This window comes from Erpetoichthys calabaricus, chromosome 11, assembly GCF_900747795.2.
Source record: "Erpetoichthys calabaricus chromosome 11, fErpCal1.3, whole genome shotgun sequence".
In the NCBI taxonomy this organism is placed as follows: domain Eukaryota; kingdom Metazoa; phylum Chordata; class Cladistia; order Polypteriformes; family Polypteridae; genus Erpetoichthys; species Erpetoichthys calabaricus.
Genome location: NC_041404.2, coordinates 100,731,454 through 100,755,453, shown reverse-complemented (window position 1 = coordinate 100,755,453; position 24,000 = coordinate 100,731,454). Strand labels below are relative to the sequence as shown.

Below are 24,000 nucleotides of genomic sequence, written 5' to 3'. Positions count from 1 at the left end.
AATGGACCAACACCAGCAGATGACATGGCCCCCCAAACCATCACTGACTGTGGAAACTTTACACTGGACCTCACGCAACGTGGATTCTGTGCCTCTCCTCTCTTCCTCCAGACTCTGGGACCTTGATTTCCAAAGGAAATACAAAATTTACTTTCATCAGAGAACATAACTTTGGACCACTCAGCAGCAGTCCAGTCTTTGTCTTTAGCCCAGGCGAGACGCTTCTGATGCTGTCTCTTGTTCAAGAGTGGCTTGACACAAGGAATGCGACAGCTGAAACCCATGTCTTGCATACGTCTGTACGTGGTGGTTCTTGAAGCACTGACTCCATCTGCAGTCCTCTCTTTGTGAATCTCCCCCACATTTTTGAATGGGTTTTGTTTCACAATCCTCTCCAGGGTGCGGTTATCCCTATTGCTTGTACACTTTTTTCTACCACATCTTGTCCTTCCCTTTGCCTCTCTATTAATGTGCTTGGACACAGAGCTCTGTGAACAGCCAGCCTCTTTAGCAATGACCTTTTGTGTCTTGCCCTCCTTGTGCAAGGTGTCAATGGTCATCTTTTGGACAACTGTCAAGTCAGCAGTCTTCCCCATGATTGTGTAGCCTACAGAACTAAACTGAGAGACCATTTAAAGGCTTTTGCAGGTGTTTTGAGTTAATTAGCTAATTAGAGTGTGTCACCAGGTGTCTTCAATATTGAACCTTTTCACAATATTCTAATTTTCCAAGATACCGAATTTGGGACTTTCATTAGTTGTCAGTTATAATCATCAACATTAAAAGAAATAAACATTTGAAATACATCAGTCTGTGTGTAATGAATGAATCTAATATACACGTTTCACTTTTTGAATGGAATTACTGAAATAAATCAACTTTGTCATACTTTAATTTTATGACCAGCACCTGCATGGTCCTTTTTGAAAAAAAGAAAATTAACACTGTGTTGCATGGCATTGTGCTGACTGTCCCCCTTAGTATTAACTGTGACTGTCCACTTGTTCATATTCTTTAATTCGTTGTCAGTTGTGCAATCAGGTCAGATGCTGAAGAAATGAAGAGTATAAAGCCACTGGTTCAAATCCTCATTTATTCCAATGACTATTAATCTTACAAAGAAGTTTAACTTTATATCCACAGACTTAAGTTAAGGAAGTGAGCTGTTATCACTTGAATCAATCTATTTGATCTATTTTTTTTTTTTTTTACAGTAAGTGCTTGCTGCTATAGTTCATATTTGTAATACGTTTGTTCTTAGTGATGTGTTTTTAATGTTATTTCAAAGTGTCTCTGTAAAACCCGCTGAGAAACCAACTTACCTATTAATATAATAAAACTGAACTGAATTTAACAGCTGTAAAATAAAATATTCTTCACTGAGCAGAACTTAAACAGCATGAAATAGTTCAGTTTATGATGAACACCATGTGGACAGAGGGCAGTGATATTTCTTTCTTACAAGTTTAATCAACATAACACACCACCGTTTGTGTGCAGACTCGTCTCGCGTCAATGGATTTATTCACCCATATTGATACAGAGTCAGTTCATTTTTATAACTTAAAAAAAAAAGAAATTCAATACACTTATTCATATGTTTTTTATTGAAGAAATAAATGGTATGTTTAAAAATAAAAGATGTGAACAATGTTTCTCAAAAAAAAATTATACACACACCCATATTTATATGTATATATACTGTATATATATTATGAGTTGAAAATTCAGTAATCATAAAGATGTATAAATGGTAAATGCATTTAACTAGAACACAACTACAATGAATATGACCAACTAGGGGAGGTGTTAAACACTATTATGGAAGGAGAACACCAATATATTTACAGATTTTTACCTTAGTATTTTAAAAAAATGTTAGTCAAGGTTTTGAACACAATAAAAGTGAATCATTAAATTTGTCAAAAAAGGAAAAATGCTATTTTAGTTTTATGAACAAGATGCTACTCAGAGTCAAAGAGTTTTTATCCAGCAATATTCCATAAAAAATGTGTTCTATTTAAATTGACATTTTTCCTGATCTGTCCTTTAATATTTGTTCACTAATAATATTTATATATCACCTTTGCTTACAAGTGTTGCTCAAATTGCTCAATAAAAATATACAGTTACAAAGAAAACTGAAGATATTATAAAAGTAAATAAGAAGAAAATGGAGGGGTCCTTGTCCTTTGTAATAAATACACTGTCTGGTCAAATGGCTGGGGACAAAGACAAACCTGCAGCATTCAAGGACACTGGAGATAATAAAACTCTGGGGGTCCCAAGCCAAAGCCTACACAGCCCCCTCTGCACATCCCAGCATACATAATTGTGGCCGTCTCACTCCAATCACAATTCCATTTCAGGACGTCTTGTGAACTTTTCTTCTGTCACAGGCAGTTGGAGTTGATGTAACAGAAGGTGGAGATGCAGGGGGACACCACTGCAATAAACTGGAAAAAAATAACAGGGAAAAACAGCAGAAGTTAGTGCCCAGTGCAGAGCTTACAAAGTGTACACAGTACCATTTCTAATCTATTACAACCAATGCAAGTAATTAAGAAAAAGCCAAATTAGAAAAGTGGGCTTGTTGAAGTTTTTCGAAATGTTTGACATTTGTAGCCTGGCACTTCTCTACTGGCAAAGCATTCTAGATTTTGTTGCACGAGTACAGAAAGCTGCTGGTTTTATGGTTGATCTTGGAATAAAAAGCAAAGTAACGTTTGAGAAAAGAAATGTTGGAAGCGGACACTCCAAAATACAGGCAGGGTCTAAAATACTCAAAGCCTTCTAATTATTTAATAGAACATTGAAATCAATTCTATGTCACACAGGCGGCCAGTGTAATAAGACTGAGACAGTTTTCAGAAGAAAAGAAAAACAAAATAGGCCAATACCTTGTGATCACTTGGCAAAGGCACAGCAGATCAGAGCAGAGATTGAGATGGAGGATTCTAGAAGTGCCAGGAGGGCCAGCTGCTACTTCAACGTGGCACACATCTCTCCGTCCTTCTTCTTTAACTGCTGCCCCATAACACAACTCTTCTATTTCACTGTAACTGTTAAAAACATAAACAAAGTAGATACACGATATTCACTCATGGAGTTCAAATATTAATAAAGTGTACCCTTACTTCTTTTTCTGCCTCCTTTCTTGGTTCACCTTTAGATCAATTATTACCAAAGTAAACCATCACAATAGATAAAGGTCTGCTTAGAGTAAAGTCTAACTAATAATATTATTCTTAATTATTGTGTTTTTTTGTTGGATTTTAAAAGAACCCCAACTTAACTGTTCTTATGTGTAGCATCATTTTTTTCCTTTTATATTACGCATACAGTAGACATTGTGTTATAATCTCTGTATATCTGAACTTCTAATGTGTTGTGCTCAGGTGTCACTACTTACATGAAAACATCTTCGTTTTTCACTCCTGCCTTAGTTTTGTTTTAATTTAAAATTAAGTCTTGGTTCTTTCAAAATCCAACAACAAAGTACAGTAACGTAAGAAAATAAATGTTATTTTGCAAAACGGAACAACATCCCTGTTTAGTGACTGCTGGGACTGATATGCCTCAGTCTTTGTGTTTGCGAGGATTCACACTCTGAGGCTTTCTGTCTAAAATTAAAAAGCTGTGTTAGTTACTGGACAGAGTAAGCAGATATACAGTACAGTATTCAAGGCAGTAAAATATTACAGATCAAATAATAAATATGGGGAGGCTTTGCAGGAATTGTGCACAAATTACTTCTGAAACTGGAAGCCTCAGTAGTCTTACCTGTAGAAATAGCAAATCTAATATGAACTGCACATCATCTCGAATTGGGAATCTTAAAAGCAGAAGAAAAGAACATCGAATTGTGTCTCAGAATTTAGGTACACTGGCATCTGTTCAGCCACATGGAAGGTTGGTTACCACCGGGCATCCTGTAGGATCAAGAGAAAAAATACAATAAAGGGGCATTGTTTTTCTAACTGCAGCAATAAGAAATAAGTTATTTCTAAGGAGCAAGCCATTTAAATGTATGTGTGTGAACTTCTATAAGCTTATAAGACATGACAACAGCAGGTGCCCAGCCTGTCACTGTGCCACATCAGACGCACACCACACTTCTTTGATGGCATTGGATATAAATTTTCCTGTTTTCAGCCATGGAATTTTTTTCTACTAAATAAAGGTTAAAGAAATCCATTAACAATTTGTAATGCTATTATCTGCATCCTGCTTTCTTGTAATAACTTAGTTGTTGCTACTCTTGTATGTTATATAGCCTTAATCATTATATTGTGTTAACTTTATTATGGAAAAACTAGATAGATAGATAGATAGATAGATAGATAGATAGATAGATAGATAGATAGATAGATAGATAGATACTTTATTAATCCCAAGGGGAAATTCACATATTCCAGCAGTAGCATACTGATAAAGACAATATTACATTAAACAGTGATAACAATGCAGGTATACAGACAGACAATATCTTTGTATAATGTTAACGTTTACCAAACCCCCCAGGTGGAATTGAAGAGTTGCATAGTGTGGGGGAGGAATGATTTCCTCAGTATGTCAGTGGAGCAGGACAGTGACAGCAGTCTGTCGCTGAAGCTGCTCCTCTGCCTGGAAATGATACTGTTTAGTGGATTCTCCATGATTGACAGGAGCCTGCTCAGTGCCCGTTGCTCTGCCACAGATGTCAAACTGTCCAGCTTCATGCCTACAATAGAGCCTGCTTTCCTCACCAGTTTGTCCAGGTGTGAGGCGTCTCTCTTCTTTATGCTGCCTCCCCAGCACACCACCGCGTAGAAGAGGGCACTCGCCATAACCATCTGGTGGAACATCTGCAGCATTGACGTAATCTGATATCAACATTAAAAAAAAAAATACCGAAGGCTTTGGAGGGCACACTTTACACCCGTCGAGTGTCAGACGTGCTCTCCTAATTCTATTCCTAATTCGACACCTCGATTACATTGTTTTGCTTAATTATTAGCCTGCCGTTCGCTCTTTAAGATAAAAAATGTGGACAAATGTTAAAAGAAACACACCACCAAATGCTAATAGGGTGTTACGATATAAATGACATACATCTATTAATCCATTAACCCAAACACGGAAAATGCTGTGATTTTTACGATTAAACCACGATATTACGAAGTGGTTTAACTAAAAATGATGTACTTACAAAAAGCTGTACATATCCATTATAAAGTTCAGACACACGTCGCATTTCATTTCGCTCCCTCTTCATTCGACTGGAGTTAAATTTTTCAGGCGACACATCTTCCATGACGTTATAAAATTCAAAAGTTGCCATCTTTTCCAGTAACAAGTCCACTTACAGACAGAGTTAAACGACAACACAAAAATGACTCACAAGTACAAGTCAAACCCGACGAGTGACGTGCGTCGTAAAACATTCGACATGCGCAGAACAAATCAGGCAGCGTCGTGAAATGAATTTTAATTAAGCAGAGAGCACGTGCGCGAGACAAATCGGATGGGGACTCGTGTCACAAAGTAAAAAAAACGCAGATCGGATAGGATCGTAATAGTAAAGTCTGTGCATGCATGCGCATGTGCGCGCATGATCAGGTAGCGACAGATACTTTAACGTACGTACGAGATGTTTTCGCGTACGTATGGGATACTTTTATGTACGTACGAGATGTTTTCACGTACGTACGAGATAATGTTAGATAAAAATATTACAAAAGTGCGCTTCGGGGCTACCTAATTACGCCTTTACCAAGGCTTTGGCGCTTCAGTTTGACGTCACTTCCAGCTCTTGTAGCTCGGTGATATAAAACAGCAGACGGCTGGGCTTTTATTTATTAAAGGAGTGTGGGATGGTAGGAGATGGGTTTAACAAGGGTATATTTCTTGTCTGAAAACAGCAAGAGTTAAAGTGGCCCGATTTTGGATTTAACTCTTTAGATGCACGTTAACTCCCACAGTTCATTGGTGTAGATAAGCAATCGAATGTGCCAGGTTTACCAGTGCATTAAAATAGTGAACCCATACTGGACTGCATAAACTTCACATGTACTCAATACGTGAAATATGAATTCCTTTCGTAACTTGTGTGACTAAGAAGCTGCGAGCTAGTAAGTACATGGCTAACTAATGTCATTTCCTTTTACTATAAATTAGTGCAGTGGTTAGTGGTGCTGCTTCGCGGATTTAACGATCTGGGCTTGAATGCATAGCCTGCTTTTATAAACTTGCCAATATCCATTTCTGTGGACTGTAACTGTGTGAGGAAAACATCAGACTGTTCAGTGATATGTCCTGTTTCCAGAAAATGATGTACAGTAGCACGCGATTGCATTTGGTGCTCATCTGAATGTATGAGGAGCACACGCAGTATTGGCCGGTGCGACATTAAAGCACCTAGTGCACAGGCTATGGTAAGTGGTGGGCATGAGATATATACATGGTGGGCATGAGATAGTAAGTTGTACGCACTAAATTGTTTCCCAGGAAGAAAGAAACACCATATCACCCACCATATCTCCTCAGGTGCTCCGTACGAGTGAGCAGACGAATATCTGTAAACAAAGCACGTACCCAAACCCTCACCCCCCCCCCCCCCCCCACAAGCCTAATCTTAACCATAGTGTAATGGGGTATGCGATGGGCATTTCGTGACTGACGTTCTGGGAAGTACCTGACATACATCACAGGTATTGCAAGCTGCAGTTAAACCCATCTCCTACCATCCCAAACTCCTTTAATAAATAAAAGCCCAGCCGTCTGCTTTTTTATATCACCGCGCTACAAGAGCTGGAAGTGACGTTAAACTGAAGTGCCAAAGCCTTGGTAAAGGCGTAATTAGTTAGCCCCGAAGCGCACTTTTGTAATGTTTTAATTCAACATTATCTCGTACGTACGTGAAAGTATTTCGTATGCACGTGAAAACATGTCGTACGTACGTGAAAGTATCTCGTATGTACAAGATATTTTCACGTATGTACGACATAAGGGTTGTCCCAAATTTTTTTTCACTGTGCGGTTCAGAGCTTCCGTAAGTGTACAATAAATTGGAGTATTTTACGTTTTAACTGAGAGTCAAGTATACTCAGAACATGACAGTAGTATGCTGATATGTATTACTACAGAGGCGCGAACTTAAAATTCGCTAAATGCAGGCGGCAAGCTGCTTGTTTGCAGAGACTGCGCCGCTGCGCTGTAGATAGACGACGGTGCTGTAGATCAGGGGTAGGCAACGTCGGTCCTGGAGTGCCACAGTATGTGCAGGTTTTTGTTCCAACCCAGTTCCTTAACGAGAACTCAATTATTGCTGATGAAGCACATATTGCTTAAGTGACATTTTAATGCTTCATTTTAGTGGTCTCGCTTGTTAAGGTTCTCCAACCTTAATTGCTTATTTCAATCTTAAACTGCTGCATTCAGTGTTTTAATTGCTCCTTATTAGCAATAAGATGTAAAACAGGGGTAGGCAATGTCGGTCCTGGTGAGCCGCAGTGGCTACAGGTTTTCATTCAACCCAATTGCTTAATTAGAAACCAATCATTGCCAATCTCAGACCTTATTTAATTTTATGGCTTGTTAGTCTGTGCAATGTAAGGCTTTTATATCGTAGATTTTTTTCCTTTCCAAGGATATCATCCAAATGATTTGAAGCCTAAAACAGATCATTTTCAGTCTGTCACATTTTTCTATTAAGTGTTTTATTAAATCAAACCGTGCATGATGAACACACACAGATGTAATTGGAAAAAAGCTAGCTGGAGAACTGCTGGCTGCTTTGTCTTTTACATCTTATTGCTAATAAGGAGCAATTAAAACACTGAATGCAGCAGTTTAAGATTGAAATAAGCAATTAAGGTTGGAGAACCTTAACAAGCGAGACCACTAAAATGAAGAATTAAAATGTCACTTAAGCAATATGTGCTTCATCAGCAATAATTGAGTTCTCGTTAAGGAACTGGGTTGGAACAAAAACCTGCACATACTGTGGCACTCCAGGACCGACGTTGCCTACCCCTGCTGTAGATCATTAACCAGACAAGAGTGTGGCTTTTAAAATAATTGCTCGGCTTCTAAACACTTGGTACTCTTGTTAAATGAATATTTTGTAAACTGTATTTGGTGTAAATAAGTTATAGAATGGCTGAAATGTTGTGATGAATGGTTATTATGTTGTTATACATGTATAAATATGAAACGGGTAGTTGTGAAAGTGTTTGAAATATGATAAGAGTAGCATTGAAGATTTTTGATTAATGCTTAGTGTTGATGTTTCATACCTTTAGAAATGTTATTTTTAAAAAAAGGGTTATATAATGAAGAGATTAGTTGTGCCTCTGCATATAATTGAATACAGCACATAGCTTGATTTAAATACAGTATTTCTGTAATCTTTTTCTATATTACCCTAGTGACTAGGGATTGCTTACTGTATATACATGTGTATGTTTATGTGATCTTGTTTATTGAGACTGTTGGTGGAATGATATTGGGAACACACCTGAGAATGTGAATGTAAATTGTCAAATATATATATATATATATATATATATATATATATGTAGGGTTATAATGACTTTATTGAATGTGAATAAAGAGACGCAACTTGGACATCAAACTGAAAGCAGTGTGCTCTCATTGCTGCTCCACTTTACCTATTTCACAGGGCCAAAGACCTGGATTACGTCACCATTGAGGGCCAGTGGAGTTCAGTTCCAGACCTGGTTGACGTAGCTCATCCTCTGGTGGAGGCGAAGTTCGCGTACACTTCGGAATTTGCTACTTTCGTCATTTCTGTTGTTGTGGCCCACTAGTGGGGCCCGTAACAATAGCAATCTGCAAAGCCAAGGTTTGTTCTCTATGAAGTCTGAAATCCAGTTCTTTTGGCACAACAGTGTTGAATGCTAAGCTATTGAATACAAACATAACTCTGTAAGAGTAATTTTTACATTATCCAGATGGACCAAGATGATATGGAGTATAAGACTTAATTGCTGTACCAGTATGCATCATGGAGATGGTGAAGGGGAGCAAAGTTCTGTACTAAGTTAAAAGTTAGCAAGAAGTCTGACTGAGTGCAGTTAGTTATAAAATTAGTTATCACATACAATACACAGACTATTATGGACTTGAAAAGGCATGGATAAACAGATTGGCACATTTTAAACATTAAAAAAAATGTAAATCATGAAACACACATATATTTCCTCCCTCGTGTATATACAGTGCATCCAGAAAGTATTCACAGCGCATCACTTTTTCCACATTTTGTTATGTTACAGCCTTATTCCAAAATGGATTAAATTAATTTTTTTCCTTTTTTCCAACACCGCATAATGACAACATGAAAAATGTTTACTTGAGGTTTTTGCAGATTTATTAAAAATAAAAAAATTGAGAAAGCACATGTACTGTACATAAGTATTGACAGCCTTTGCCATGAAACTCAAAATTGAGCTCAGGTGCATCCTGTTTCCCCTGATCATCCTTGAGATGTTTCTGCAGCTTAACTGGAGTCCACCTGTGGTAAATTCAGTTGATTGGACATGATTTGGAAAGACACACACTTGTCTATATAAGGTCCCACAGTTGACAGTTAATGTCAGAGCACAAACCAAGCATGAAGTCAAAGGAATTGTCTGTAGACCTCCAAGACAGGATTGTCTCGAGGCACAAATCTGGGGAAGGTTACAGAACAATTTCTGCTGCTTTGAAGGTCCCAATGAGCACAGTGGCCTCCATCATCCATAAGTGGAAGAAGTTCGAAACCACCAGGACTCTTCCTAGAGCTGGCCAGCCATCTAAACTGAGCGATTGGGGGAGAAGGGCCTTAGTCAGGGAGGTGACCAAGAACCCGATGGTCACTCTGTCAGAGCTCCAGAGGTCCTCTGTGGAGAGAGGAGAACCTTCCAGAAGGACAACTATCTCTGCAGCAATCCACCAATCAGGCCTGTATGATAGAGTGACCAGACGGAAGCCATTCCTTAGTAAAAGGCACATGGCAGCCCGCTTGGAGTTTGCCAAAAGGCACCTGAAGGACTCTCAGGCCGTGAGAAAGAAAATTCTCTGGTCTGATGAGACAAAGATTGAACTCTTTGGTGTGAATGCCAGGCGTCACGTTTGGAGGAAACCAGGCACCGCTCATCACCAGGCCAATACCATCCCTACAGTGAAGCATGCTGGTGGCAGCATCATGCTGTGAGGATGTTTTTCAGCGGCAGGTACTGGGAGACTAGTCAGGATAAAGGGAAAGATGACTGCAGCAATGTACAGAGACATCCTGGATGAAAACCTGCTCCAGAGCGCTCTTGACCTCAGACTGGGGCGACGGTTCATCTTTCAGCAGGACAACGACCCTAAGCACACAGCCAAGATATCAAAGGAGTGGCTTCAGGACAACTCTGTGAATGTCCTTGAGTGGCCCAGCCAGAGCCCAGACTTGAATCCGATTGAACATATCTGGAGAGGTCTTAAAATGGCTGTGCACCGACGCTTCCCATCCAACCTGATGGAGCTTGAGAGGTGCTGCAAAGAGGAATGGGCAAAACTGGCCAAGGATAGGTGTGCCAAGCTTGTGGCATCATATTCAAAAAGACTTGAGGCTGTAATTGCTGCCAAAGGTGCATCAACAAAGTATTGAGCAAATGCTGTGAATACTTATGTATATGTGCTTTCTCAATTTTTTTATTTTTAATAAATTTGCAAAAACCTCAAGTAAACTTTTTTCACGCTGTCATTATGGGGTGTTCTGTGTAGAATTCTGAGGAAAAAAATGAATTTAATCCATTTTGGAATAAGGCTGTAACATAACAAAATGTGGAAAAAGTGATGCGCTGTGAATACTTTCCGGATGCACTGTATATATTGTGACGGATGGCCACGGCCCATGCCTGGCCGGGACGACCCTGTAATATATGTACCAGGGGTACAAGGATGGGAAACCCAGTATCTTCCCCTGGACGCAAGATGGAAGCCTCCCTTGCTGGCCCCTTTTGGGCACTGGTTTCACCACACCCGGAAGTGAAGCCGGATGTCGGCAATCAAGCACCTGGAGCACTTCTGGGTACCCAATAAAAGGAGCCGCGCTTGAACTGGCAGCACGCAAGCACACAGAGGTAAACGCTGACACAGGCAGGCTGGTCTAGTGCAGTGGCTCAATCCCAGAGACAGTGAGGCTGCAGTGCTGCAGGGTGTCAAGCTTGGGTCACAGAATTGCAAAGAAGCACAGGAGATTGTAGAGACAGGAACTTTATTCAAGCACTTCAAACAAACATGTCTCTTTCAGAAGTAAAATGAGCTCAGTATGCAGTTAGTTCTCAATTAAAGAATATACAGACATCATAGGGGAGCACAATGGGAGCTGGACCCCCAACAAGAGCAGAAGATGTATGGGGGAGGAGAGAGAAACAAAGCAATCAGCCGAAAAAGGACAGGTGCTGTTCAGGCTTTTAAGTATGTGTAGCGTTGCATGAGAAGCATATCACGTGTCAGAGCAGCTGCAAGTAAGCCCAGCTAGTAAGGGAGCAATGTGAAAGTAGTCTATTAATGTTTTTTAAGAGGGGTTTTTTGAGGAGCGTCCGTGACTTCTAGGAGTGCGTTCAGCCCCCCTGCTCACAAGGGGCTGGCAGTGGTCATGAGCTGGCTGCTCAATGAATGTACGGCACTGACTGATCAGCTCCTGCGTGCTTGCAAATGGCACTGGGAAATGACTATAGCTAGTGGTGGTGGTTTAAGGGTTAAGAGGAACAAAATGGAAAACATAAGAACACTCAACTGGAGATTCATGACAGTCAATCAGCAGCAAGGAGAAATAAATAACACTGTAGTGGTGATTTATTTATTTTTATGGGGGAGATTCCAAGGATGCACCCAGCCTTAGCCCGACCTGCACGGACTCACAAACAGAGAAAAAAACAAAGCAAACCGGTAATCAAGTAGCAAATAAAGAATGCAATGAAAAAAAATGAAAACAACGATGCAACCCCTGTTCTCCTTTCAGTGATTACACATGAAATACAACAAAGCACCAACAAAACACATACAGTAAATCAGTGGTTCTCAATCTGTGGGGCGAGCCCCCCTAGGGGGGCGCGAAGATGTGAAAAAAAGAAAATGAACCAAAAACATGAAAAATACATCTATTGAAACCAAAACAAATTAACTTAAACTACATTCTGATACTAGAAAAATAAATATAGAGTTAGATAAATGTCGATAAAAGTTAAGTAGATATAATAAAATATGCATCTATGATATATCATTAATTAAAAAAGAACAAATTGGTATTAGTGAGGCGCGATTAAAACTGTTATGAAAACTTGGGTCGCAAATACTTAAAGGTTGAGAAACGCTGCAGTAAATCATGAAAAACGTTCATGAAAAATGGCAACAGATGAAATGTAATGATGAAAATAGATAGTCCAGAGATCAGCACGTTGAATGGGAATGTAAAGATAGTCCTACTGCTAGTTCCTGAAATGGTGAAGACGGGTGGACGGGTTCATGAGCACTTCTTTCTTTGCAGGATGGCCATGAATCCACTTACAGTCCTCATGTACACAGACAGACGGCAGACAATCCAGTTGCCAAACACAAAACAATCCAGGACAAAATGAATAAGTACAGGTAACCCAGCAGAAGGCAGGCAGAGAGACAGGAACTTGAAACACAAATTACAAAAACTTTTTTTTTGCTTTTGGTTACCGGGCCCCTTTTTAAAAGCCGTGCTGACATCCTTTGACCCCAACTGCCCCAGCACCCTCAGCAGAAGACCAATCAGAGCCACTGCAGGGACTGCTGGGAGTTGCAGTTTCAAATTCTATTTGGCTACTTTCACCATCCCAAGCCGCGTTTCCTCTACAGTTGCTTCCTGTTCTCTCTACAGTACAGTATTGCCACGAAAAAAGCCATAAGAATTGCACAGGATATTTGCGGTTTCCGTTAACAATTATTAGATAGGTTCTATGGAAAAATCCATGAATGACTGAGGCCGCAAACTGTGAACCGCAACTTCACGGGGATCTACTGTATACACACACACACACAAACATATATATTATATATTAATAATCCTGATTTGCAACATGGCATTGTTTTGATACAGTGGTATCACTCATATTCACTCCCAGGGGCTGCACATTTTTGTCCCAAATTTTGTTGATAAAGAACTCTATGTTTGCTTGTGATGTTTACCCCTAGGTATTTAAACTGATCTGCGATGATAAAAGGGAAGGTGTCCAATCTAATATTGTATGCTTGAGGATTCACTGGGAAGAGCACACTTTTATTCAAATTGATTCTGAGACCAGAAATCTTTTGAAATTCTATTAGTGCTGTTAGGACTGCAGGCACAATATTTTGTGGATCTTATATATACAGTACCATATCATCTACATATAGAGAAACTTTCTGCTCCAGTCCATCTCTGATAATCCCCTTTATCTCATAAGCATTTTGACAGTGAATTGCCAGTTGCTCAAAAGCGATTGCAAAAAGCAGTGGTGACAAGGGGCATCCCCAGCTAACTTAGTTTTAAATAGTATCACACACACATGCTTAGGAGACAGCCAACAGGCCCTAAGGTGAGTGGAACACCGCGAGACAAAGGGTGGATAATGAGCACTAACTCCTCTCTCTATATTTCTACAGACCACAAGAGGAAAAATAAAACATTCTTCCCATCCTCCAAAATGACCACCAGGCATTCCAGAATTCCTTCAGAATCATCACTCCTGGCTTTCCTTTTCCAATTCAAATGTCCGACATTATACGGGGCTATTCCCCAACACTTTGTGCTCTCTCCAGAGTGTCTTTATTTAAAGTAAATATTTATTACAATAGGTAATAGTTCACAAATAATTTATATTCTTATGCATACAGGATACACCGAACAATGTTCTATGACGTTGACTGTTATAGGAACTTGATAAGTGTTTTGGAAGAAAAATACTGTATCATTTGCTAATGAAATCTGTTCATCAGCAATATAGTTATTCCTCTAAACAGCATTAGTGTCATATGCAGCGACAAGATTATCAGCAACTGGAAATGGTTGTGAGGACATTTATCAACTTTGTATTATTATACAGTGTCACACACGTGCACTTGGGAAGCAGGCTAAGGGCTTAACCGAAGGCAGAAAACAAGAGCAGGTTTTTTTGAAGTGCACTAACCTTTCCTCTCCTTCTACAGATCCCCTGAAGAGAAACCAACATAAAGTACTTCCTGCTTCCCTTGCATGATCACGCCCCCTACCAAGGTCACATCCGGCTTCAATTATTGGACCCCACCTCTTCCTCCCTAGCTATTATAAAAGCCCAACTCCTTCTTTCTTTAGTTGTCCCTCTTTTGGACATGGAACCAGACGTTGCTCTGCAGGCATTTTTTGAATGCTTGCGTTATTTTGATTTGTACGCTGTACAATACAAGGGGTGGTTCCCCAACCCTTTTTCTGCCTTCTTTGTGCTTTATTACAACAGTTTGCCTAAAATCTTGAACATGCTGTAACCAGAGCTGAAAATTGACTATGTGATATTGTGATTGTAAGCATGGTATTCTGTTACTTATGTTTACACAGGTGCAGTTTTTTTTTAACTGAAGCAAGGACAGTTCTTTCAGGAAGGGACATTGATTACAGCAGATGCACTGTTCACCAATAGGGAAAGAAAATCCTTTGTTGGGGTCTTAGAAAGCTTACTCCATAAATGTTTTTTGTCACAAATAGCTCACTGAATATGCTAAAAGTGTGGGTATTTACAGCTTGTCAGGATGCCTCAAGCCAGAAGCCCTGTTGACATAGTTGGGCTGGGCAAAACTCAAATGAAACTTAAAAAAAAGTCATCCTTCTTGTCTTGAAACTGAGAAAACTGGGATGGCCTAAAAACATTTAACCCTTCATAGTGCACTTTAAACATCACCGAATTATTTATTAGATAATGAAGTGTGACAGCTTTGCTGGTCCTTTTGACTTAGGTGCCCACGATGGGCCGGGAAAAACTCAACTGTTATTTATCAAAGGCATCTCTCCTTCTGTTAAAGTTACATAAGTAGCTGTTTTGCACAAGGTATGTGAATAAGTAGCTGGCTGGAAGCAGCCAAATCGAATAAGGAACTATGAATAAGTAGCCACCTGCATAAAGAACTGCGAATAAATAGACAACTTCAGCATTGTCGACAGCCACCCGCAACCTCATCCAAAAGCTCACCTATCCTACCACGGCTTCTGAGCCCTACCTATCGCCAAGGTGGCAAATGGTTTCCAGTTTTACACATTCTGCAGTTCTTGAACATACACAGGACATGTTTGAAAACCCAAATACACATATTTAACAAAACTTAATGACAACTTACCCAAATATTAAACCAAAAATTGGACTTCCTTAAACCACTACTTGTCGCAAACCAATCGCAGATGACCTGGGGCCTCATGTATAAACGGTGCGTACGCACAGAAATGTTGCGTATGAACGTTTCCACGCTCAAATTGCGATGTATAAAACCTAAACTTGGCGTAAAGCCACGCACATTTCTATGGTACCTCATACCCTGGTGTACGCAATTTCTCCGCTCTGTTTGCAGACTGGCGGCACCCAGCGTCAAAGCAGTGCTACTGTTCCTGTGTGATCACCCTTTCTTTCTTAGACCCAAATTCCTGACGTGGCTTTATAAATACACTGAAATTAACTGCATATTGTTTATTAGTGTAATGCATCTGATTGTAATTAACCTGTAGCAATATAATGGTCCAGGGAATAGCCATAGTATTCCAAATACCATAACTGCTTTAGCGTTGTTACACTCACTGCATCTTATGCTTCTTTCAGCTGCTCCTGTTAAGGGTTGCCACAGCGGATCATCTTTTTCCATATTACTCTCACTGCACCACTCGGAGTATTTATATCACTGTATCTGAGTGGGGAATCACAGCAGCAGCTGATCGGAAAGAGAATTATCGGTATACAGTTTCAAGCACACACTACCTCAGCCACGGCAGAACGCGTCAAAGCCTTTCCTGTGTGGACCTCGCGTTTCAGAAACAGTTTCATCCCAAGAATTATAAACGCACTCAATCAGTCCATCAAGTGCTCCTTGTAGAACTGTTTGTACTTATAAGTACAATTACCCCACTGTAAACTTGCACTACAGTTATAATATTGCACAATCTGCGCCACTTTATAAAGTGCGTATGATGATGATATCATTTTTAAGATGAAATGCAGTGAAATATGTTGTTTATAGTATACACATAAAACTTTAACTTAATTTAAATAATCTGTATTGTTAATAATTAAACATGTGAGGACACGGTGCCGCAGCTCTAGCTAGTTCACGGATAGCTCCTGCCTTGCGCTGTATTATTGCTGGTGCTGACGCGACACTGGAAGGATAGACGGATAGAATAATTAAACATGTACTACGAAGATATTTCAATGTTCCTTAAAAGTTTTGAAGAATCGCCGTTCTAAGCTTACAGATGGCTTAATGTCTATTACAGAGCTGATTGTGTGGCGATTGGGTATTTGAAGAAAGAAAAGCAAGGACAGGAATTGGAGGTTAGTACGTTTAAAAGAGACAGTACTTCTGTAATAAATTATTTCATCGAAGGTCGCACATGGCGCAGCAAGCCTCTTGCATGAGATTTGAACAATCACTGCGCCACCGTGTTCCCATGTTTAATAACATGCTTTCATTCCTATCATCATGAAAAAGATATCACGTATACATCTCAGTATTTTAATTATTCAGAGAGCTATAATATCACGAATGTAATGGATTCTGTGTCCTGTCGGAGAAAGAGAAAGAACGGAAGCACGTAGTGATTCACACACATAGAGCACATAGAAGATCAAACACAGAACAATGCATTTAACGTGCTACTTGAGAAACTAGTAAAATAAACGATTTTAAGATGGTTTATGATGTTCTACTTTAATGACAAAATAAACTACGTGATTAAAGTGGAAATTTTGAGATTAAAGTTGACATTTCGTGCTTTTTTCCCACTGTGTGCCTATTTTTTTTCTCTGTACCCTAATAAGCTTTCATATGACACTCAGATTGTCCGCTGCGAGTCGCCTTTTCACGCCAACTTTGATATGTGATAACTTCTTTTTTATTTCGGGCACTGTGTGACTTTCTCCGACACTATGTCACTCGATCAACTTTCTTTTGTTGATTATACCACTGTTTAAACCAACAAATAGTACGTTTTTCCTTTGCCTCCACTTGGTATTCGCTGAAATTCTTATATTTTCCCCCGTGCTTTTCCCATTGTCTTTTCACAGAAGGCTATTTATATCAATTTGCATATTCAAAGAGGCATAATTCTGGGAGGGGTTGGGACGGGACAGAAGGCGTGTGCACGTGCGTTACTTTTCACGCTGATCGGGATTTATGTAGTGGAAGATTGTGAAAGTTTGCATACGCACAGATTCCTGAATCTGGATTTTTCTGTGCGTATGCACATTCCCGCTTTTGTGCTTATGCCATGTTATAGTGTGAGTTCTACGCACGGCGTTATACATGAGGCCCCTAGTCCGTTAGTCTGCAGACCCTTGCCAAGCTTTTAACATGGGATCTCTATTGCCTTCTTGTGTTTTACAAGCTGGAAACAGTTGAGGCATACAGAGATCCTCTGTAGGTAAGCACTTGATCATTTCATCTTCCCCACACTGTGAATTAAACTCCAAAATGTAAACAAGCGAAACATTACATTGTTGTTGACCGAGATACATGCATGCACATTGGCAAGTGCTTCCTTGCGTTTCTTTAAACAAATGCTGTTCAGTGTTCAAGCCTGACTGTGAGGCACTGCAAGTCCTTCAGTGTCACAATAGTATATTCAATTGAATTCAAAATAAAGTGAAATTTGTTTACAATATAATTTTATTCAAAGTGATGGATGTACAATATAAGATATTTTGATAATAAAAAAATGTATTTATCATATTGATAGCATTGGCAATTGGCCCTCTATGAGGGATTATGGATGGGTACTTGTATGCAATAATCTATAAATTTACTCAACTCTGAATTAGTATAAATGGATCGGATTATGGATGAAATAATTATATTACCACTCTTATTTTAAATGTACAGTAATATTTACCACATATTATTATACAAATGTTCAAAACAGTATTAATGACAAAAATGAGTAACCTCATAGCTGATTTGAGTTAAACAAGCAGATAGATCTAGTAAACTTACCATACAGGCAGCTAGGCATACAGTTGGGCCCCTCTGGAATCCTTTCCATTTCAATTCTGTTCAGCTTCCAAGGATTTTACTGTTATACAGAGACAAGTATGAATGGGACATGAACCTCCCCATGTTTTCTGCCTCATTTGCTGTGACAATATTGGGGCTGGCCCTGGCAGCAAGGGAACAATGAGAGACCATGTGGACACCTGCTGGAAATTCATGGGAGAGATGGTGCAAAAGAATAGAGTAGCAGCTGCAGCTGCCTAAACATTCTTCAAAAACATGGCATTGAAACTTAAATACATCCCCCAACCTGCACACATGACCTTTCAAATGCTGATTTTTTATTTATTAGCTTCCTTAGGTATGGATGTGATACTGACTGGCTTTGAGATTGCTGACAATCTGCCAGTCTCTGGTAAAACAAAAGCAATAGAACCAGTTGAGAAGTATGATTTGAAAGCAGGGCCAACAGCTGTCAATGGATCAGTAATTCCCCCTCTCTTACCTTTCATTTACTGGATTTCTCAATATTTGCACAAAGAAAATAATATAAGTTTTTTCAGTTTCTCATAAACATACATTTTAATTTCTTAAGAAGAAAAAATACAAAAAGAAAAAGAGAAAGCATAAGCATAATTTTGACATATTGTTGCTTGTTAATTCCTATTCACCTAAAGCCAATGTCACGTTATGGAACTTTTTGTCATGCAGTATGTCAGATTTGCTGATCATTATTGCTGATCGTGTCAGCTGACCATGTCAATTTTAAACAGTGAATTTCACTGTCAATGTAACATTTAGTGATTGCGTGCTGATTGTGCAGCACAGTTGTGATCACCCCATTTTCTGACAGCTAATAGCATACTGCCTGGCAAAGCCCATACTGTATGTAGGGCTGACAACTGCAGTGAGTTCTAAAGCAATCTTGGCCCCTAATTTGTTCTTTCCATTCTGTCATAGTTTGTAAAACACAAAACATCATACAGACAAGCTTCTGTTTCTGAGGTTCAAAATACCCATGTTTTTTTGTCTCTACTTTCTATGCATTGTACTCTCAGATGAGCATTCCTTCATTGTCAGATCTCCTGCACACATAGCCCGCACCTCCAAGTAAAGAAAAAAGCAAACCTGTTTGATCTGAGTATGCCACATTAGGTGATTGGCTTCATGGTAGCATGCCATCAACTGCCTCTGGCTCACTAAGATTATGTAAATAAATACATTGAATTAAAATCACTGGAAAAGTTGTCTAATGTGATGTGTAAGGTATAATTTAAAATACAGCATCTTAATGTTGGGGCACAAAGTATTACTTTTTACTACAGCATCTAGTCATTGTAATTTTTCTGCAAAATGACAAAGCTTCCATTTCTAGTTGAAAAGTTAATTTTAAATTATTTTTTCCATGCATTCTTCTAAATCCCATCCAAATGTCACTTCTTAGTCATTGTGTTCTTCTGAAAAAAACAGATAAAAACTTCTGATAAAAAATTATCAATCTTGCCTTACAGCTCATACCCTGCAGTGCTTGAATATGACTGGTTACTCTTTTGACCACCATTAGCTGTCTTTCCCAAACAACATGTAATCATATTTAATACTTTAGCTTGCTGTGTGTAGAACTCTATATTTATGTACATATCATAACATCTGCCATCTACAATATCTGAATTCTATCTAAGCATACCTGGAATGAGTTTGTTGACCATGTCACCTAATTTAGTTTCATCTACAAACATGACTGGATTATGAAATAAAAACCAGCAGTGGCCAAAGTGCTGATCCTGAATAACGCAACTTTAAATAACATTTAATTTGAAAAAAGTTCCTTGTGCCATAACTTTTTGCTTTCTGTGTTTGAGCCTGTTTTGTATTCACCTACAAACTGAACCATGAACTCTTAACTTCTCTTACTTAGTTTGATCACAAGCCTTTTATTAGGTGCCACATGAACAAATTCAAAATAAATAACTGTATGTACTAGTATAATTTGTGCCCCTGCTCTCAAATATTTTGATTGGTGCACTTTAGCTTATTATTTAGGGCAAATACATTTTTTGTTATATTTGTGTTTAGCTATCTTTTGTAGGCACAGTTAACTTTGTTAGCAGTCTTGTTTGTTAACATGGAACATGTTAGTAACTGCTGAGTTTCAGGATGATATTTTGAATTCAACTATACTGTCTGATCTAAAATACCATGTTTGTATACTTAATAACTGCCTACATTGTTTTGTGTTGTATTTGTGTTTTATCTTATCAAGTGCACAGATAAATTTGAAAAAGAAAAATTCTCATTTCATCATTTTAAATTCTCACTGTTCTTTGTGCACTGAGATGAATTTTAAGCCCACAGCCTTGTCACAGGCAAGGAAACATGAAGATTTAATTGTACAAAATTGAATTTAATTCCAAGTTTTTTTTTAATTATAAACCACATTATTAGTAAGGTTTATGTTATATGGTGAAATGTGATGTTTAATTTTCTCAACAAAATTCACAATAAACAAATACATACCTAAAGGTCATTACCTTTCTCTGTTCGACTGAAAAGACCAATATTCAGAGAGATACACTAGTCAATCGTTCACAGATTTGACATGAAACCTTTTAAGCCCTATGTCCACCCATTACCTACCAAGATCACAGATTCAGACGCTTCAGAGTACTCCTCAGAAGTTCAAAACTCAAATGCCAAGACCATACTCCCAGAAGTCTGAGAATTCCCAGTTGCCTCTAGCCTCACAATTCTGGCCTTACAGAACATCAGCGCAAAGAAATAATCAAGAATCTTCACTGCCTGCACCCGCCCCTTCCAGCAATCTCTTCCAGTTTTCACACAATGTGAAAATGTTAAATACCTTTACTGTTCCTCTGCTATACTATATAAGTTTTAGCTGTTCATTTTCCAAGAAATACTCAGAAATAAAAATGACATGACTGTTGCAAAATATCTGCAAAGTGTTTGTGTGGATGCAACTCACAGCATATTTGCTTTACAAAGATGCAAACATAGATTTTCTATACCAATACATGTTCAAAAGTGTCATGTGTGAATTTGAAGACTGCAGTATATCTATTATTCTAGAATAATGGGTTAATTTGTAATGTTTGTGAGCATATTTGCTCCCCAGCTAGATTATTGAGATATCAGCTGAAGAGATCCCATCTGAAAATCCTGAAACAAATGTTTGAGCTCAAGTGTTTTAGTAAAGAAAGAAAGAAAACCCTTTTGAAAATACAGAAGTCTGCTCTGGGGACTTATATGTATCATTTTCTGTTCAGGTCCTTCTACCGGAGCTCTCGTAAGAACGAAACATCATCAACAGTATTAAAATATTAAATATTAAAATAATGTCCTTGTGCAAAGTCTAGAAAATCTTGCATCCATAAATCTCTAACTAAATGGAATTTTTTAAATGAAAGGAACTTGTTTGTAGCATCACCTCTCCCAAAATCAAAACCTTGTGTATTGTCTCCACCATACCCCCAACCTTGAAAATTTTTTGAGCACCATTTCCAGTAAAGATAGTGTATACCTTTTTTACTGGACTACATAACCTTGGACAATCAGTCCTGATAACAAACAAAAACAATATTTTTGTTGTTGGTGGAATTATTCCTATTAAGTGTAATTTCATTTTTAAAAATCACTAAATGATGTCTAATAATATGTTAAAATATTTTTCTTATGTGCATCAGCCTACTTTAAAACTATATTTGCTGTGCCAGATGGTTTACTACCATCAAAAGTGGTATGGAAAACTATATAACATTGATGACCATGTCAAACTAAAACTGACACTTTTCATTGTTTTAGGTTTATTGATATAATACATGCAGTACATATAATTATATTATTGATATAATACATGAGTACATATGTCTTCCCTAATTTTCCATTGTTTGGAAAATTACCCTGTAAAAGACTCAATTTGTACTGTTGTCCTTCAGAATCACACAGTAATTTTAAGAACTGTAAAGTCTGTCATTTTGAAGCCCTCCATAAGCCATACACATACTGTATGAAAACTATGGCTATTACCCCTTACTGGTTATAATTAACCTCCATAAGAAGTTTTTTTTTCAGTATGGCCCTAATTTAAATAAGTTTATAAGCCCTAACTTGTGTCATACTAGAAGATCCAGTGTGTGTGTGTGCGTGTATGTGTGTGTGTGTGACATATAATGACATTAATTGCAATTTTAATTTCAATAATAAATTTGTAGGTGATATTTGTGTTAATTATTTTTTGGGTTTACTGAAAAAATCTCCGCATATGGTTATGGCATAAACTTCACATACTGTAGTTAAACAGTGCTGTTTTAGATTTACAATCAGTGACATCAAAGAAGATGCCAAAGGCTTCAAACTGGAAATACATATTGAAGATTTCTGGGACTCTGTCCATATTGAAAATTTAGTTTGTGTCTTCTTTCCAAGTATGTTTACATTATGTGCTTATTTTGCCATTATTTTACCAAATTTGCCCCTGAGGAAAAATAACATTTTGCTTGTTTGTTCATTTGTTCGATCGATCTATCTAAAAGGTGTTAATTTTATTCCACTGATTTTTTTGCAACTATTTTTATAGGTCATGCAAAAAATTCCCTTTCTGTTTTTCTGTTTATCCAAACTACTGGGCACAATGGATTGGCCAGCATAACAAAAAAGGTACATTGGTGCTAAATACCGAAACTGAAAAGTCCAGAAGTCAAATTCATGATGATGAGTGAAGAGTATCTTATGAATGAGTTGAGAAAGTGGAAAGTAAAATTATAGACATAGATGAAAGTGTAACCTAGAGAAAGTACCATTGACCATCATATCTCAACGAGAAAAACTTATTATGTTGTCTTCATTTGGAATTTTGGCACTGTTTGTAAATTATGCATTTTGAATATCATATTACAAGACTGAAGAAAAAAATCCTTTGGAATAATAAAGCCTAGAAATGGCAAATTGTCATGTCTCACATACATGACTGTCTAATTCCTAATGCAAGAAATTGTATATGACAAATAAAGTGAATTATTATGTGCAGAGGAGAGATGCTAGGTATATTGGGAAAAGGATGTTAACGATAGAGCTGCCAGGCAAGAGGAAAAGAGGAAGGCCTAAAAGAAGGCTTATGGATGTGGTGAGAGAAGACATGCAGGTGGTGGGTGTAACAGAGCAAGATGCAATATGGAAAAAGATGGTCCACTGTGGCAACCCCTAACAGGAGCAGCCAAAAGAAGAAGAAGAAGATTATTGTTATATTAAATGTTAAGATCTTCCAGATAATGTGGATTGTCTCATGTTGGATTGATCTTCTAATATCTTCTTAGAAAAATGTTGGAGAGGTCCTCTAATGTCCAAGATCTTCTTTTACATAGAATTTCAACAAATCATTAGTGCTGTATGAAGTTTACTTGTGATTCACACAAACTACAATCATTCCATTTCCAACAGTCCTGCATAACAGGACAGGATGACTATATCTGTAGGTTTGTTGATTTAAAGGCTATGGTCATAAAACATTTTAGATGCTGGTGATCACTTGAATGACATCACAGTTCCCCTGCTGGACCCTTCTTCAGTCTGAATACCCAACAGGGCAGTGGATGATGAGGTCAGTATATGTCTGCACTACCTCCTGTAACAACCTTGACAAAGAAGGATGAATGCAAAGAATCCGTTTATTGAACTTCAGTCCTGCATTTAACACAATCATGCCTGAACAATTCCGGCTTTCTATCTTTGCTTCCACCTGTCAGTGGATTACCAAATAGCAAACAGCAGTTCTGATATAAT

At 38.3% G+C, this 24,000-nt stretch overlaps 1 long non-coding RNA gene across 1 annotated transcript; it reads right to left on the bottom strand.

The window, feature by feature from the left end:
- Positions 1 to 3,210: 3,210 nt before the first annotated feature.
- Positions 3,211 to 5,538, bottom strand: LOC114660759 (uncharacterized). The gene is made up of 2 exons (XR_003717756.2): positions 5,192 to 5,538; positions 3,211 to 3,932 (listed from the first exon to the last, which is right to left on the bottom strand). It is a non-coding gene; the product is annotated as an uncharacterized LOC114660759 (long non-coding RNA).
- Between the last annotated feature and the right edge of the window lie 18,462 nt (positions 5,539 to 24,000).